Genomic DNA, 14741 nt, shown 5'->3' on the forward strand with positions numbered 1-14741 from the left:
TATTCCGTGTCGGGTGTCTTCAATCACATCGTCAATGTTGTGACATCACTAGGACCGCTTTCGTAGGGCTACCCCTTATGTCCTTCCATAGTCCCTGCAGTATGCTGTGTATTGCCACCTGCGCATGTGCAGAAGGAAATCCCGTACTCACGAGAGTCCAGCGGTGTTATCCATTTCAGGCATGTGACGCCTGGACTCTTGGGAGGACAGAATTTCCTTCTGCACATACGCAGGTTGCAATACACAGCATACTGCAGGGACTATGGATGCACATATGGAAGAATGACGCGGTCCTAGTGATGTCACAACAGTGACGATGTGAGTGAAGACACCTGACAGAATATGGGACTCACCTGGACTGTTAGATAATGCAGGGGTGTGCAAACATTTCCCCAAGTGCTCCCCTGCCTGTTCTACTCCCCTGCTCGCACCCCCCGCCCTCCCCCACGACCCCTGCTCGGCTCCGGCGTCATTGCCATGGTTGCCAAGGTAAGTTGTTACAGAGAGGGTAATATGGTGCTCAAGTATGTAGTCCCATTACTTGTGATTGTTAAAGTCATTAATGAAGTAACCTCCTGGGACTTGAATACAGTACAACTATAAGAAGGGCTCCAGTTACCCTGAAGGCAGGGATAGTTGCATGAAAACACCCACCCCTAACCTCATTGGGCTGGCCCCCAGTAGTACTAACAATTGAATGTGTAAATCACCAGGGTTACTCACAATCTGCGTGCTGTCGCCAGAGGGTAGAATCCAATACAGAGTAGGTTGAAGCAACGCACAGCAAGAAGGGGGTGACAGCAGGTCTGGCAAAAATCTTTTTTATTGTGGAAGCATTAAAAATGTGGAAGGCTGCAACCTTCTACGCGTTTCGTGCAATGAAAGTTGCACTTTATCAAGAAGTCAGTTTGAACATGGTATGACACGCTATATATAGGGACAGTCTGCCGTTTTGGCGCCAAAAAAACACACTCTTTGGAATTTGCATAAGGATTGTATTACACACAGCTGTGTCAGCGCTATGCCAGAAGCGACTAATTACCTGTTCAGCCCCATGAGACATCCGCCTGCCAAACACTCCTGCTCTGTGAAACGCACAGCAGGGCAATGGAGGGCGAAATCTCGCGAGATGCGTTCCAGGGTAGTCCCGACTGCTCGAGCATGCGCAGTGTGCCTGTAAAATTGAAAAAGAAATCCCGGTCCCTTTAAAAGGAACAGCTACTGTCCTATAAGTGCGCGCATGCGCATGAGTGGCTCTGTGTGTGTAAATAAAGCAAGAACGGCAGAATATTGGTGTAAACCACCACCACAGGAGAGACAATGATGGTAATGCCCCATAAACCTATGGAGACACCCATAACATGTACCAAACTGATGGGGGAAGTAATACACCAACTGTGAGGCACATAAATAGTTCTGAATTGTATAAACTTATTAGGCAGACTGTACCCCATACATACAAAATGTGTAATAATCATCAAATTAAAAACAAAAATGTAATCAAATAATATAAAAATATATACATAACTTTTATCCTAACTTATACCTATATTAAAAACATTTAAACAGCCATCCAGAAGAACAGAGGAGAAAACTAAACAGAAAAAAGAAAAAAGAAAAAGTATTCAATAATTCCTTATCCACTATATTACAGAAAATCAAATCAAATCAAAAGAACAATTCAGAAAAAAACAATCATAAGTGTCTACAGCAATTCTCCTTTGTTAACTTTTTTACAACCGTCATGAATCAATAAAGTTGTTTCCATTGAGTGAAATGTCTTGCCCAACCTAATGATATTAGAATTAACATTGTATATTGTTTTACAATTTTGGTACAAAGTTGCTAACTTTTCATAAATAAACATTTTTATTTTTATTTTATTATATATTAGCTACATGATTGTGCTGCTTTATTTGGAACACTAGAACCATATTGTGTAGTCATGACAATATGATCCTCAGCCAGACATATTTGTTATGCTTTTATTAGATAAAAATTGAAAATGTCTATCTATTGATGTTTTATTTCAGAAAATGATTAATACTCCATTCAATATTTATTCCATCAGGAAAACGGGTTTTTAGCGTGAAGATCCAGTAGGACTCTCTACAGTCTAACCTTTTTACCAAATCTCCTCCCCTCATTTTAGGTAAAATTCTCTCCATTCCCAAGAATGAGAAATTCTCAATACCCCCCTTCTCACACTCAGAAAAATGTTTGGTCACCGGGAGACCCTCCAACCCATAGTGGAGGAAATAACTAAAAAAGAAAGAAGTACATTACTCCCCACCAGAGAGTCAAGGGTGAGGGAGGTTGGGCAGAAAAGTGATAAAAATAGACTAGGAAGCACTCCCCCATTGTTTATCACACAATATAGTCAAGCCAGTGGCCAAGTGAATAGGATAATCAATAAACATTGGGGCCTACTACGCATGGATCCTATCCTGGGAGAGTATACCAAAATGGGTCCTAAAATTGTTTATAGGAAGGCCAAGACTATTTCCAACTATCTATCTCCTAGTGTAATTCCAGATGTAAATATTGCTAGTGACAACTTCAGCACGAAAGGTTCATTCAGATGCAATAATTGTAATATGTGTAGGTACATGAAACCTTCTAGATATGTCCTTTCCCACAGCCCCCACAGACGTTTCGAAATCAGAGATTTCATTAATTGCAATACATCCTTTGTAGTTTACGTAATCAATTGTGGCTGTGGGAAAAGATACGTCGGAAGAACAACGAGGTCCCTCAAAATTAGAATGCAAGAACACTTTAGATTAATTAAAAAAGGAGACCTGGGGCACCCGGTGTCCAAACATTTTTCTGAGTGTGAGAAGGGGGGTATTGAGAATTTCTCATTCTTGGGAATGGAGAGAATTTTACCTAAAATGAGGGGAGGAGATTTGGTAAAAAGGTTAGACTGTAGAGAGTCCTACTGGATCTTCACGCTAAAAACCCGTTTTCCTGATGGAATAAATATTGAATGGAGTATTAATCATTTTCTGAAATAAAACATCAATAGATAGACATTTTCAATTTTTATCTAATAAAAGCATAACAAATATGTCTGGCTGAGGATCATATTGTCATGACTACACAATATGGTTCTAGTGTTCCAAATAAAGCAGCACAATCATGTAGCTAATATATAATAAAAAAATAAATAAAAAAATGTTTATTTATGAAAAGTTAGCAACTTTGTACCAAAATTGTAAAACAATATACAATGTTAATTCTAATATCATTAGGTTGGGCAAGACATTTCACTCAATGGAGACAACTTTATTGATTCATGACGGTTGTAAAAAAGTTAACAAAGGAGAATTGCTGTAGACACTTATGATTGTTTTTTCTGAATTGTTCTTTTGATTTGATTTGATTTTCTGTAATATAGTGGATAAGGAATTATTGAATACTTTTTCTTTTTTCTTTTTTCTGTTTAGTTTTCTCCTCTGTTCTTCTGGATGGCTGTTTAAATGTTTTTAATATAGGTATAAGTTAGGATAAAAGTTATGTATATATTTTTATATTATTTGATTACATTTTTGTTTTTAATTTGATGATTATTACACATTTTGTATGTATGGGGTACAGTCTGCCTAATAAGTTTATACAATTCAGAACTATTTATGTGCCTCACAGTTGGTGTATTACTTCCCCCATCAGTTTGGTACATGTTATGGGTGTCTCCATAGGTTTATGGGGCATTACCATCATTGTCTCTCCTGTGGTGGTGGTTTACACCAATATTCTGCCGTTCTTGCATTATTTACACACACAGAGCCACTCATGCGCATGCGCGCACTTATAGGACAGTAGCTGTTCCCTTTAAAGGGACCGGGATTTCTTTTTCAATTTTACAGGCACACTGCGCATGCGCGAGCAGTCGGGACTACCCTGGAACGCATCTCGCGAGATTTCGCCCTCCATTGCCCTGCTGTGCGTTTCACAGAGCAGGAGTGTTTGGCAGGCGGATGTCTCATGGGGCTGAACAGGTAATTAGTCGCTTCTGGCATAGCGCTGACACAGCTGTGTGTAATACAATCCTTATGCAAATTCCAAAGAGTGTGTTTTTTTGGCTCCAAAACGGCAGACTGTCCCTATATATAGCGTGTCATACCATGTTCAAACTGACTTCTTGATAAAGTGCAACTTTCATTGCACGAAACGCGTAGAAGGTTGCAGCCTTCCACATTTTTAATGCTTCCACAATAAAAAAGATTTTTGCCAGACCTGCTGTCACCCCCTTCTTGCTGTGCATTGCTTCAACCTAAGTTGTTACAGAGGCCTTGCGCGGCCCCCCGGCATTTAATTTAAATGCCTTGGGGGAGAGTGCGGAACATCTATAACCGCCGTGCCCCCCCCCCACCCCTAGAAAATCTCACGCCCCCAGTTTGCGCACCCCTGGTAATGCACTGACTATATAAAGTGTTCCCTTATGGTCCAGAGACATTCCTCTCCTTGACAAAGGCTGCTGTGACAGCCGAAACGTTGGACACTTTATTTGGCTTCAATAAATATTTGCATCGTTGAAATCCATGGAGCCTCTACTCTTCCTAACTTTTCTATCTTGCAAATGCCATACAGTATTTTGACTGCAGGTATGAACAGTTTCTACAGTGTTCAAGATACCTCAAAGCTGGCTCACTGACACACGTAAATAGCATTATTTCATCTCCTCCTGCTTCCACGCTAATGACACACTGTCTGTCACCGTATTACCACTGTTTGAACACTTACCTAGGAGTCTCAGTCCACAAGCTACAGAAGATCAAAGAACATGGTTTCTATTTAGAAAGTACTGTAATTCCATTCTAGGGTTTTGAATGGTATTTATAATAGCCATCTGTGATTTAGATAATAAAGTTGCAGGATATATTGTTGGAAAATTCTTAATACATGATAATATAATTAATCAGGACTACCTTAAGCTTAAATTGGTATATCATTTTTCTAGGAAAGATAAAATGGTGCTCACCTAAGATTTCTCTTAGCTCCATTATATAAGAATTGCTCCCACAGTTCTTCATACATTTAAAATTCTAATAAATCATATAAAAAGATTTGACAGTATATTACCAAGTTCTATTTGTATAAACGCAGCTCTGGCAGTGCTATGTCCAATCCTGCTTTGGAGCAACAGTTTAGGGGCCCACCGTTGGCACAAGTTACAAATAAAAAAACTACACATCATTCTGTTTTTATTAAAATTGTATCAATCAGGTATTTAACATGACACAATGTGTCAAACATCATTTCAAACAACAAAAGATGCATTATATGTGTAGCACCTTTTCCCCCACCCTAAGTGAGATCATATAGCTACCAGTGTATTCTGGTGCTGGTGCATACCTGTGAGTTAGAACTGAAGGCCTGAGATCTCTGAGATGGTATAGGAAGGCATCAGGACAGGCTCTCAGTAATGGTTCTTCTGCCAGCGCAGCGCCTCCAGCCCATGAGGATCCTGGGGCAGGCAGGATGGTCCTCACAGGTGACTCTTCTTATGTGCTCACACTTCAAACATCACACCAGAGATTATATAACTGGGGTTTATTTGATTCAGTATAGCATTACAGGCTCCATTCCCTGAAGACAGTACCCAGGGCTTGAGGCCCTGAGCACTCCTAGCATATCTTACCCCCTAACAGGGCAAGGCCTCAGCTCACATCTATCCAAAAGAGACTGTCTTGTGCTCAGGGCCACCAACAGAAATCGTGGGGCCCAGGACAAACATTTTAAGCAGGGCCCCCGTTCCCCTCCCCCCGTGTCGACGGTAATGCGAGCTGCCCCCATTTTACATCTCACGAACCCCCTCTCTTTCCCCCCCCCTCTACCCATGTATTTCTCTCCCTTCCATCTCAACCCCTCTCACTCTCCGCCTTGCATGTATTTCTCTCCCCTGTGTCTCAAAAATACCCCCAACCCCCCAATACATATAAAAATACCCCAAGCCCCCAATACATATAAAAATTCCCCCAAGCTCCCCAATACATATAAAAATTCCCCCAAGCCCCCCAATACATATAAAAAAGAGCCCCATACATATCAAAAGACCCCCACCCCAATAAATATATTTTTTAAAACAACTCCCCAATACATATAAAAGAAAGACTCCAACCCCCCCCTCCAATACATATTAAAAAAGACCGCCACAATACATATAAAAAAAAGACTTACCTTGTGGATGATCAGACCGGGTCCAGTGGATGTGGGGGCCCGGTGGCTGGCACTGCAAGTTGGGCTCGACCTCTGGCCAGGCCCGACTGCCAGTGACCTTGCAGCCAGACCCCGACTCTCCCCTCAGCAGCAGACTGCATGCCTCTATCCCTCTGTCCCACGCCGAGCTTCCAACAGGCCTCCCTCTCATGCCGTTGTGCGCCGGAAGCAGAGAGTGCTGATGTCAGAGCGTTTCCGTCATGCTGACATCAGAGAGGCCTGTCAGCGTGGGACAGAGGGATAGAGTCATGCAGGCTGCTGCTAAGGGAGAGCCGGGACCCGGCCGTGAGAGGACCGGCAGCCAGGCCTGGCCAGAAGTCGGGCCCAACTTGCAGTGTCGGCCAGTTGGGGCCCCATGACTCACCGGGCCGGGGACACCAACCCCAGCAGACCCACCCTGTTGGCAGCCCTGCTTGTGCTTCATCCACACAGGGAGATCAGCACCAAACTCACTCTCTGAATCCTTTGTCTAAACTCTAGAGGGAAACCTCTTTCACAGGGGAGTGGCTTTTAAGCCGGCCTCCTATCAGTCATAGGCCCCCCTTGTAATACCAGGCTACTCCTAATCTGTATTAGCACACGCATAACAACATAACCAGGCCCTGCAGGGATTGCTTTCAACACTGCCCACTTTTTAGTGGGACTTACAGTGCTAGAGAGGCCAGATAATTAGTAGCCCGAGGGGACCTGGCTACATATGTATGAAGTCTTCGTGCCTGCGACGCACTATTATAATAGTTTGTATCACTTTATAGCACAAAAATGTTGACCAGTGTTTTTCTTTTAAAATATAATCTTGCGATATAGGACCCAATATATCCTTTTATACTTTCTGTGACTGGCTAACACTATTTATAGCATGATGTCAAAGATGTGGCATTACATATGTAGCCAGGTACCTCTCTTACCTCCTGGCTTGTGGGAGGGGGACAGCTACAGGGGCTGATTCAGCTTAAGGGGGCGACTCCAGTGGGGGCTGCAGCCAGTGAGGGGCAGTCGCGCCCTTCGTCAATCCCCACAATACCCGAGGAGAGCGAATGCGATCCGAGCCCAGCCCTGATGAAGCTCCCCAAAAGGATGCATACAGTAGGGTGGGGCCAGCCGCGATCATGAGTCCTCGTCGAAGGCATATATTCCTTGGGCTTGCTGGATACCGGGTCCCAGGTGACCATTATCTACCGGCCTTTCTTTCACCGGCACCTAAAACATATGCCCTTGCAGTCAGCAGAGAAGATGAAGCTGTGGGGTCTCAGCAATGAAGACTACCCCATCGACGGTGTGTTGATGGTACGGTTAGATATACAGCAACAGAACACCAACAAGACCCATCCCATTGAAGTGGAGGGCCTGATATGTCCCGAGCCTCGGGAACACTCGAGTTCTCCAATCATTCTTGGGACCAAGTCTGTCCTTGCGTACGATTGTGGAAAAAAGGGAGGGGGGCCTAAAACCCACGTTTTAGGTCCAAATTGTAGAGTGCTAGCTCCAGGGATCAAGTTTCAGTGTTGAGTGTTCAGCCTTGAGTGTTTCTCCTGTGAGAAAAAAACAGTTTGGTGACAAAAGGCAGCCAGAGGTAGATTAGCATAGCAAACGAAATGCAGGTTTGTTGCATATGGTGAGGGGAAAGGGCTGTAAACAGGATATCTGGAGTAAAAGCCTTTGTTTCACATAGACCAAGGGGGTATGGGGCTGGCCAGGAAAACGGTTGCTGGATGTCCAACATAGGCACCATTTCCATTGGCAAGTTTTGAATTTTCCCTTCCTTTCATTGAATGTACAACCACAATCCACGCTCTAATTGGCTGCCAAGCCCCTCAGTGTAATAGAGATGCAGGAAACCCTATATAAGGGAGAGCAGTGTAGCAGATAACTCTCTTTTCTGTTTGAGATTTGAAGAAACAAGCAGCTGCTGGCAGGCTTCTCAAATGTGCTTCTGGGTGAAAGACCTATTCACCCCCCTACCCCCCCAGAGAAGCATGGAGAGGCCCAGCCAGTAGGCTGGAACCAACCGAAGCAGACAGGTAACGCCTTTTGCTGAATCAGGAGCCCTGCAACAAGGAAAGGGCTAAATCTCAACCCACAGACCCCAGTAAGTGTGTACAGCCCCGACACAGCGTATTCTCACACTTCCCGCATGGCAGGATGCGTGCGGGCAGCGTGGAGACGCGGCCGGTCCGCGCGTCACTGTGACGTCACTGTCACGTGCGCTCCCGGCTTCCCCGGCTTCCCCGACACCCCTGAAGGTTTGAAGTGAGGTAAGCAGGGGTGCGGGGAAGCAGAGGGGCACAACAGGAGCAGCTAGGGGGTCGGGAAGGGGGAGCAAAAAGCATGCACGAGCGGAGGGGGTGCACGGAGGAGATGCAGCGGCGCGCGGTCTAGCCCCGGCGCCAGCCGGAGTAAGCCCCGGTCAACCGGCGGCTTTTGTTAGAATAGGCTGTGTCGATACTGTATATTCTCTGTATTTTGTATTTCTGGGTGTTTCCGAGGTCTTATCCAAATAAATGTCAATTTATTTCATTGCCTTGTTTTGCCTTGTGATTTATCCCTTAAATATAAAAAAACTGACCTACCGTGACATGGAGATCCTCCATTCCCAAGAAAATTACGGTGACCATTCAAAACATCTAACCATACACGGTACAGTTGGATGTCGGTCAGAGGCTGGGTCGGATTTACCCGGTCACCACCGTAGAAACTATGGCACACGTAAACACTGCTGCTGTGCGAGATGAGCCTGCTGGGTTACAGTTTGAGTTTGGGGAATCGACCCTGTCAGAAGACTGGAAGAGACGGCAAAGTGACAAGCTGGAGTAACACCGGGAGGTTTTCTCCACTAGTGAGATGGATGTGGGATGCAGAAAGAAAACCCAGCACATGATCCGGCAGAGTGATACCACGCCATTCCGGGAGCGTTCAAGACGTATTGCTCCCATTGATGTGGAGGACATGAGAGACGTCCTGAAGGAGATGGAGACAGCGGGCATGGTGACCAAATCCAGAAGTCCCAACGCCTCTCCGATTGTGGTGGTGCGCAAGAAAAATGGGTCAGTTCACCTGTGCGTAGACTATCGGACCCTGAACAGGCATACCGTACCCGACCAGTACACTCTGCTGTGAATAGAAGAGATCCTTAACGCGTTGACAGGGAGACAGTGGTTCAGCGTGCTAGACCTGAGATCTGGGTACTTCCACGTACCCATGAGCCTTGAGGACCAGGAGAAGATGGCGTTCTTCTGCCCCCTCGGCTTCTATCAGTTTACCCGAATGCCCCAAGGCATTTGCAGTGCCCCAGCGACTTTACAGAGGCTGATGGAGAAGACCATTGGGGATATGAATCCCGGTGAGTGTTTGGTCTACCTTGATGACATCGTCGTGTTCGGAAGAACTCTCGAAGAGCAAGAGGAACGAATCCTGAAGGTGCTAGATAGACTGGGTAAGGAAGGCCTGAAGTTGTCCCTGGACAAGTGCCGGTACTGTCGCACGTAAGTCACCTACGTGGGTCACATAGTGTCCACCGACAGAGTGCTACCGACCCCGCCAAGGTCGAAGCCGTGGTGAACTGGCTGAGACCAGACAACGTGATGGAGTTACGATCCTTCCTAGGGTTATGCGGATACTACCGCCGCTACGCAGAAGAGTACTCTAGTAATGCCAAGGTCCTCATCAACCTACTAAAAATCTACCCAGAAGAACCTTGGCAGAAGGCTGCTTCTCCATGAGCACCCTTCAGAGACAAGTGGACGTCTGCCTGTGAAAAGGCATTCACAGGACTGAAGAGAAGCCTCACGGAAGCCCGCGATCCTGGCTTACGCCGATCCGGAGAAAACATACATCCTGTATGTGGATGCCAGTTTCAACTGGCTGGGAGCTGTACTACACCAGAAGTATCCTGCTGGCCCAGTGGTGTAAGTGAGCCGAAGTCTGACACCCAGTGAACAGAACTATCCGGTTCATAAACCTGAGTTCCTCGCCCTCAAGTGGGCAGTAGTGGAGAAACTCCACAATTATCTGGACAACATTACTTTCGAAGCCTTAACGGACAACCACCCTCTGACGTATATCTTTACGTCCAGCAAATTGGACACCACCAGTCACAGGTGGCTAGCGGTCCTCTCCAATTATCCGTTCACCTTGAAATACAATACAATACTCCTAAACATAGGAGCTGATGCAATATCCAAGAGAGCTGGACTGAGTACGACGGCCCCTGGGTAGATAGAAATCCCGGGACCTGGGATGCGATCAATGTGCTCCACTGCTGCAATAGTGGAGGACAAAGTCACATTCTCCAAGTTGAGAGTTGCCGATTCACTCGGATGTCACCTAAAGGCGCTCCCCGCTGCCTACTGTCATCCCGACGGCATGGCTATCACCCAGGACACCATCCTAGAGTGAAAGGAGTTAGTACAAACCCAGATGCATGATCCTGTGGCCAGTGCTATACGCAAGGTCATTCACCAGGATAATCCCTCTTTGGTGAGACGTGCCGCTGCCGGTACCGTCGCGGTCATCATGTGAGAATGGGACAAATTCCAAATAGAGTGTGGCCTCCTCTACTGGATCGTCCCCTACCACAATCACCCTGACAGGAGAGAGCTGATTCTGCCCCGAAGCCTGCAGTACCATGAATTGTGCTCCCTGCATGACAACCATGGTCACCTGGGGGTAGTAAGGGACCGATTCTTCTGGCCCACGATGCGGGAGTCCGTAGAACGGCATTGCCAGAAATGCCTAAGGTGTATCCAGCAAACACTGCCTACCCATGCAGCCCCAATGGGCCATCTGAAAAGCTCTGGCCCCATGGATCTAGTCTGCATGGACTTCTTGTGTATAGAGCCAGATGCAAGAGGTATCGGGAATGTCCTGGTAGTGACAGATCACTACACTTGCTACTCTCAAACGTTCCCGACAAAAGATCAGAAAGCTCTCACAGTCGCTATAGTACTGTGGGAGAAGTATTTCAAACATTACGGTCTGCCGAATCGGATGCACTCCAACCCGGGAAGGGACTTCGAGAGCAAGCTCATCAAGGAGCTAAATATATTTAAATATTGCTAAATATTCAGAAGTCTAAGACCACTCCGTATCATCCAGAGGGAGACGCTCTGCCAGACAGATTCTACCGAACATTTCTAGACATGCTAGGCACCATAAAGGGCTCTCAGAAAGCCGAATGGAGAAAGCACATTGAAGCACTGGTACATGCGTACAACTGCACAGACATGAATCTATGGGGTACACGCCATACTTCATGATGTTAGGGCGAGAGGCATGACTGCCTGTAGACATCAGTCTCAGGGTATCTACAGATGGGATACCCGATATGGCTCACGACTGATACGTGAAGCGACTTCAGGATAGCCTGCACTGCGCCTATCAGCTAGCGGAAAATGCCTCGGGCCATCTGAGCACCGGCAACAAGTGAAGGTATGACCACAAGGTCCGATATCGGGAACTTCATCCTGGGGACACTGTTCTCCTATGCAATTTAGGGATCCCTGCCAAATACAAGCTGGCCGACCACTGGCGCGATGGGGTCTTCAAAGTAGAGTCCCAAAGTAGTGCCAGGCCTCCCGGTCTACCGCATAGGAGATGCGGATGGGCAGGTAAAGGTTTGGCACAGAAACCACTTGTTGCCCATTCCACAAGTGGGAGAAAGTGACTTTGAATCAGAGACCCCAGTAACTGCCCCAGAGCCAGAAGAGTCCACGAGACTCCCACTTCAGTAACCGAACTCAACCAAGATCCTTTGGAAGGCCCATTCACCAACTTCAATGGAGACTGGTGGGCACCTCCCGAAGGAGCACCAGGTAATGGGCATGCCCCTCCTGTACCCTCACCCGTGGCTTCAACAAGAAGTCCAAGTTTTGTGCCCAATAGAGACTTTACAGAGATTGAATTGACACTTGCAGATGGGCCAAGGCCCCAGGACTATGATAGACTTTCCCCAGTGGGATTTACTGAAGAAGAGCCTCGCAGGAGCCAGTGAGTGAGACACCCTCCTAGAATGGTGTACGATTCATTAGCGGCACCCCATTATGAGTCTCAGCATCTAGCTAGGAGCAAATAACATGTCTGTTATAAACATGTTTGTAGAAATGTATAATATTGTTTAAAGTTATACATGTGTTAAGTGATATATATATATATATCCCTGCATTTTCCATTATATAAAATTGTTGTGTTACATCGTTCCCAAAATTGTTGTGTTATGTTGTTCCCAAGTGTGGTCGTTGGAGTCTCCACCAGGGGGAGGATATAGCCAGGTCCCCTCATACTTCCTGGCTTGTGGGAGGGGGACGGCTACAGTGGCTGCTCTGGCGGAAGGGGGCGACTCCAGTGGGGGCTGTGGCCAGTGAGGGGGCTGCTTCGACGCTCCGGAGTTCCTCAACGGGACGCCGGTAAGGGCACCGCCATCTTTAATTTGCCACGCAGTGCAGAGAGAAATAGGTCCCAACGGCCACGAGGGAAGCTTGCGCATGCACAGTAGCGCTTGGCGCATGCGCGGAAGAGTTCAGACACCCCGGCGGCCATTAGAGAGTGGTGCGCATGCGCATTGATATAGCATCAGCGGCGGCCATCTTCTACATTGCTCTGCAGGGGAACTAAATATCTGAGCATGCTCTGGGAGATAGCTACACATGACGCACCATAGCAGTAGAGCTCCCCGGATCCTCTGAGGAGAGTTTTGCTACATTTGGCATGCTTAGACCGCGCGCTGGAAGTTGGAGCCAGAACACAGAAGGGGAAGGTAGGGTCTGGGTGTCAGTGACTCCAAAACTAGGCCCAGATTGCCCCCTAGGTCACAGATAGGCCCCACTCACGTATAGATTGTGGCTGCTACAGGGATAGGCCCTTAGATAGGGAGAATTCCCCCGTAGCTTGTCAGTGATAGGCATCAGCAACAGGACACCGCACAGTGAATTACAGCCTGTGGTCCAGGACCAGACACCACTGTATTATCAGAGATTCTTAAAGGTAAGACCCTCCAGCGGGAGTTCACCCAACACAGAGGTGGATGCCATCGCAGATGACAACGTTGCTGGATCAGCGGATCCCCGTTTGTTATTCAGCAGTACCTTGGTGCTGGGCCCCTGGGCAGGTATCCCAACAAGTGCACCAACAGTTCACCGGATAGCGCTATTCCACACACTTTTGGGTGGGTCCTGACATTGGGGGGAAAAGGACATCAGTGGTATTGGTGATATACTGTGAGGTCCAGGTCGTATGCTATTGTTCAGTAAAGCGTTATTATATACCTGTGTGTGTGTATTTACTATTTGGGTTCCTGTGTGGGGATTATGCTGGGATCCCTCTCTGGTGGAGGCGCTGCACCGAGGCGAGCAAGAGACCACCCCAGGCTCCCAGTGGCGGAGGCTCTGGCCTTCTGCTAGCCAAACACGTAACAGCAGTACTAGTGGTTCCTTTACATACAGGAAAATGGGCTACACATATAAATAATTAAAGACAGGAGTGGATGCTGAATAGAATTCTCAACAGGAAGCCATCTGCAAGTATTGTTGTAGAAACTAAGCTGCTGGAAGCTAATTGTTACATTGAAGCAGCTCTGAATTTTTGCAATGCATGTGCTGACATCAGGTGACTTTCTTAGATGTGATAATTACAGATCAAATTGGCCAATACACAAAAGGTGATGAACACACAGAAAATATTCCCTAATTTGGCGCCACATTATCATAAATTAAGAAAGACCATTAATAAGATTGTTTAGGGATATGTGTGGGGACAACCGGCATGGAAATTATTTTTAAATTGTAGTGTTCCTTTTTGTCAATAGCATGCAAACCTCCAATTTATTTCTTGCACGTGTGAAACATGCAGCTTCTATACTATATGTAGGAGTGGGAGTACTCTGCTTCAGATGTCATTAAAAGCTCTATGTTGTGTTTTCCCTCATGGTCTGCTTTCCTCAGTGCAGAGTGATGCGCTTATTACAGTCCATGTACAGAGTAAATAAACGCTTCTAACTTGCACAATAGAGTTACAACGAAACTAAAATCTGATAAAAGAAGTGTTGTACTTTTTTTACAGCTGCATGAAGATATGTGACTTTTTTGTGTGTGTGTTATAGGATAGGTTAAGGAACCTCTTATTTCTCTTATTCTTAGCATTATTGTTATTATTAGTAGTAGTATTTATTTATTTACAAGGCACTAATGCGTTTCACATTGGAGAATAATGGGGTTTTGAAGGACAATAACAATAACATTGCAACATTAACAATTAAGATACACATATATAGTAGTGTAACACCCTTCCCCCCGAGGCAGAACCAATTGCAAGTGTGAGGGCAGCACTACCCTCCCACGTGCTGTGATGATGCACGTGATACCTTCCTGGGTACTCCGGTACACTAGGGTATTCCTTTCCAGAGATAGGCCGCATCCGTGATCCCACGATGCACGGATCCCACGGATTGTCTCTGATACAATCCCCTCTCTCTATACTTCCTGTAACACCGTGCGGCCATTCTGCCAGGCCTGGGGAATCCTCTGTCG

Source organism: Ascaphus truei, chromosome 4, assembly GCF_040206685.1.
Source record: "Ascaphus truei isolate aAscTru1 chromosome 4, aAscTru1.hap1, whole genome shotgun sequence".
In the NCBI taxonomy this organism is placed as follows: domain Eukaryota; kingdom Metazoa; phylum Chordata; class Amphibia; order Anura; family Ascaphidae; genus Ascaphus; species Ascaphus truei.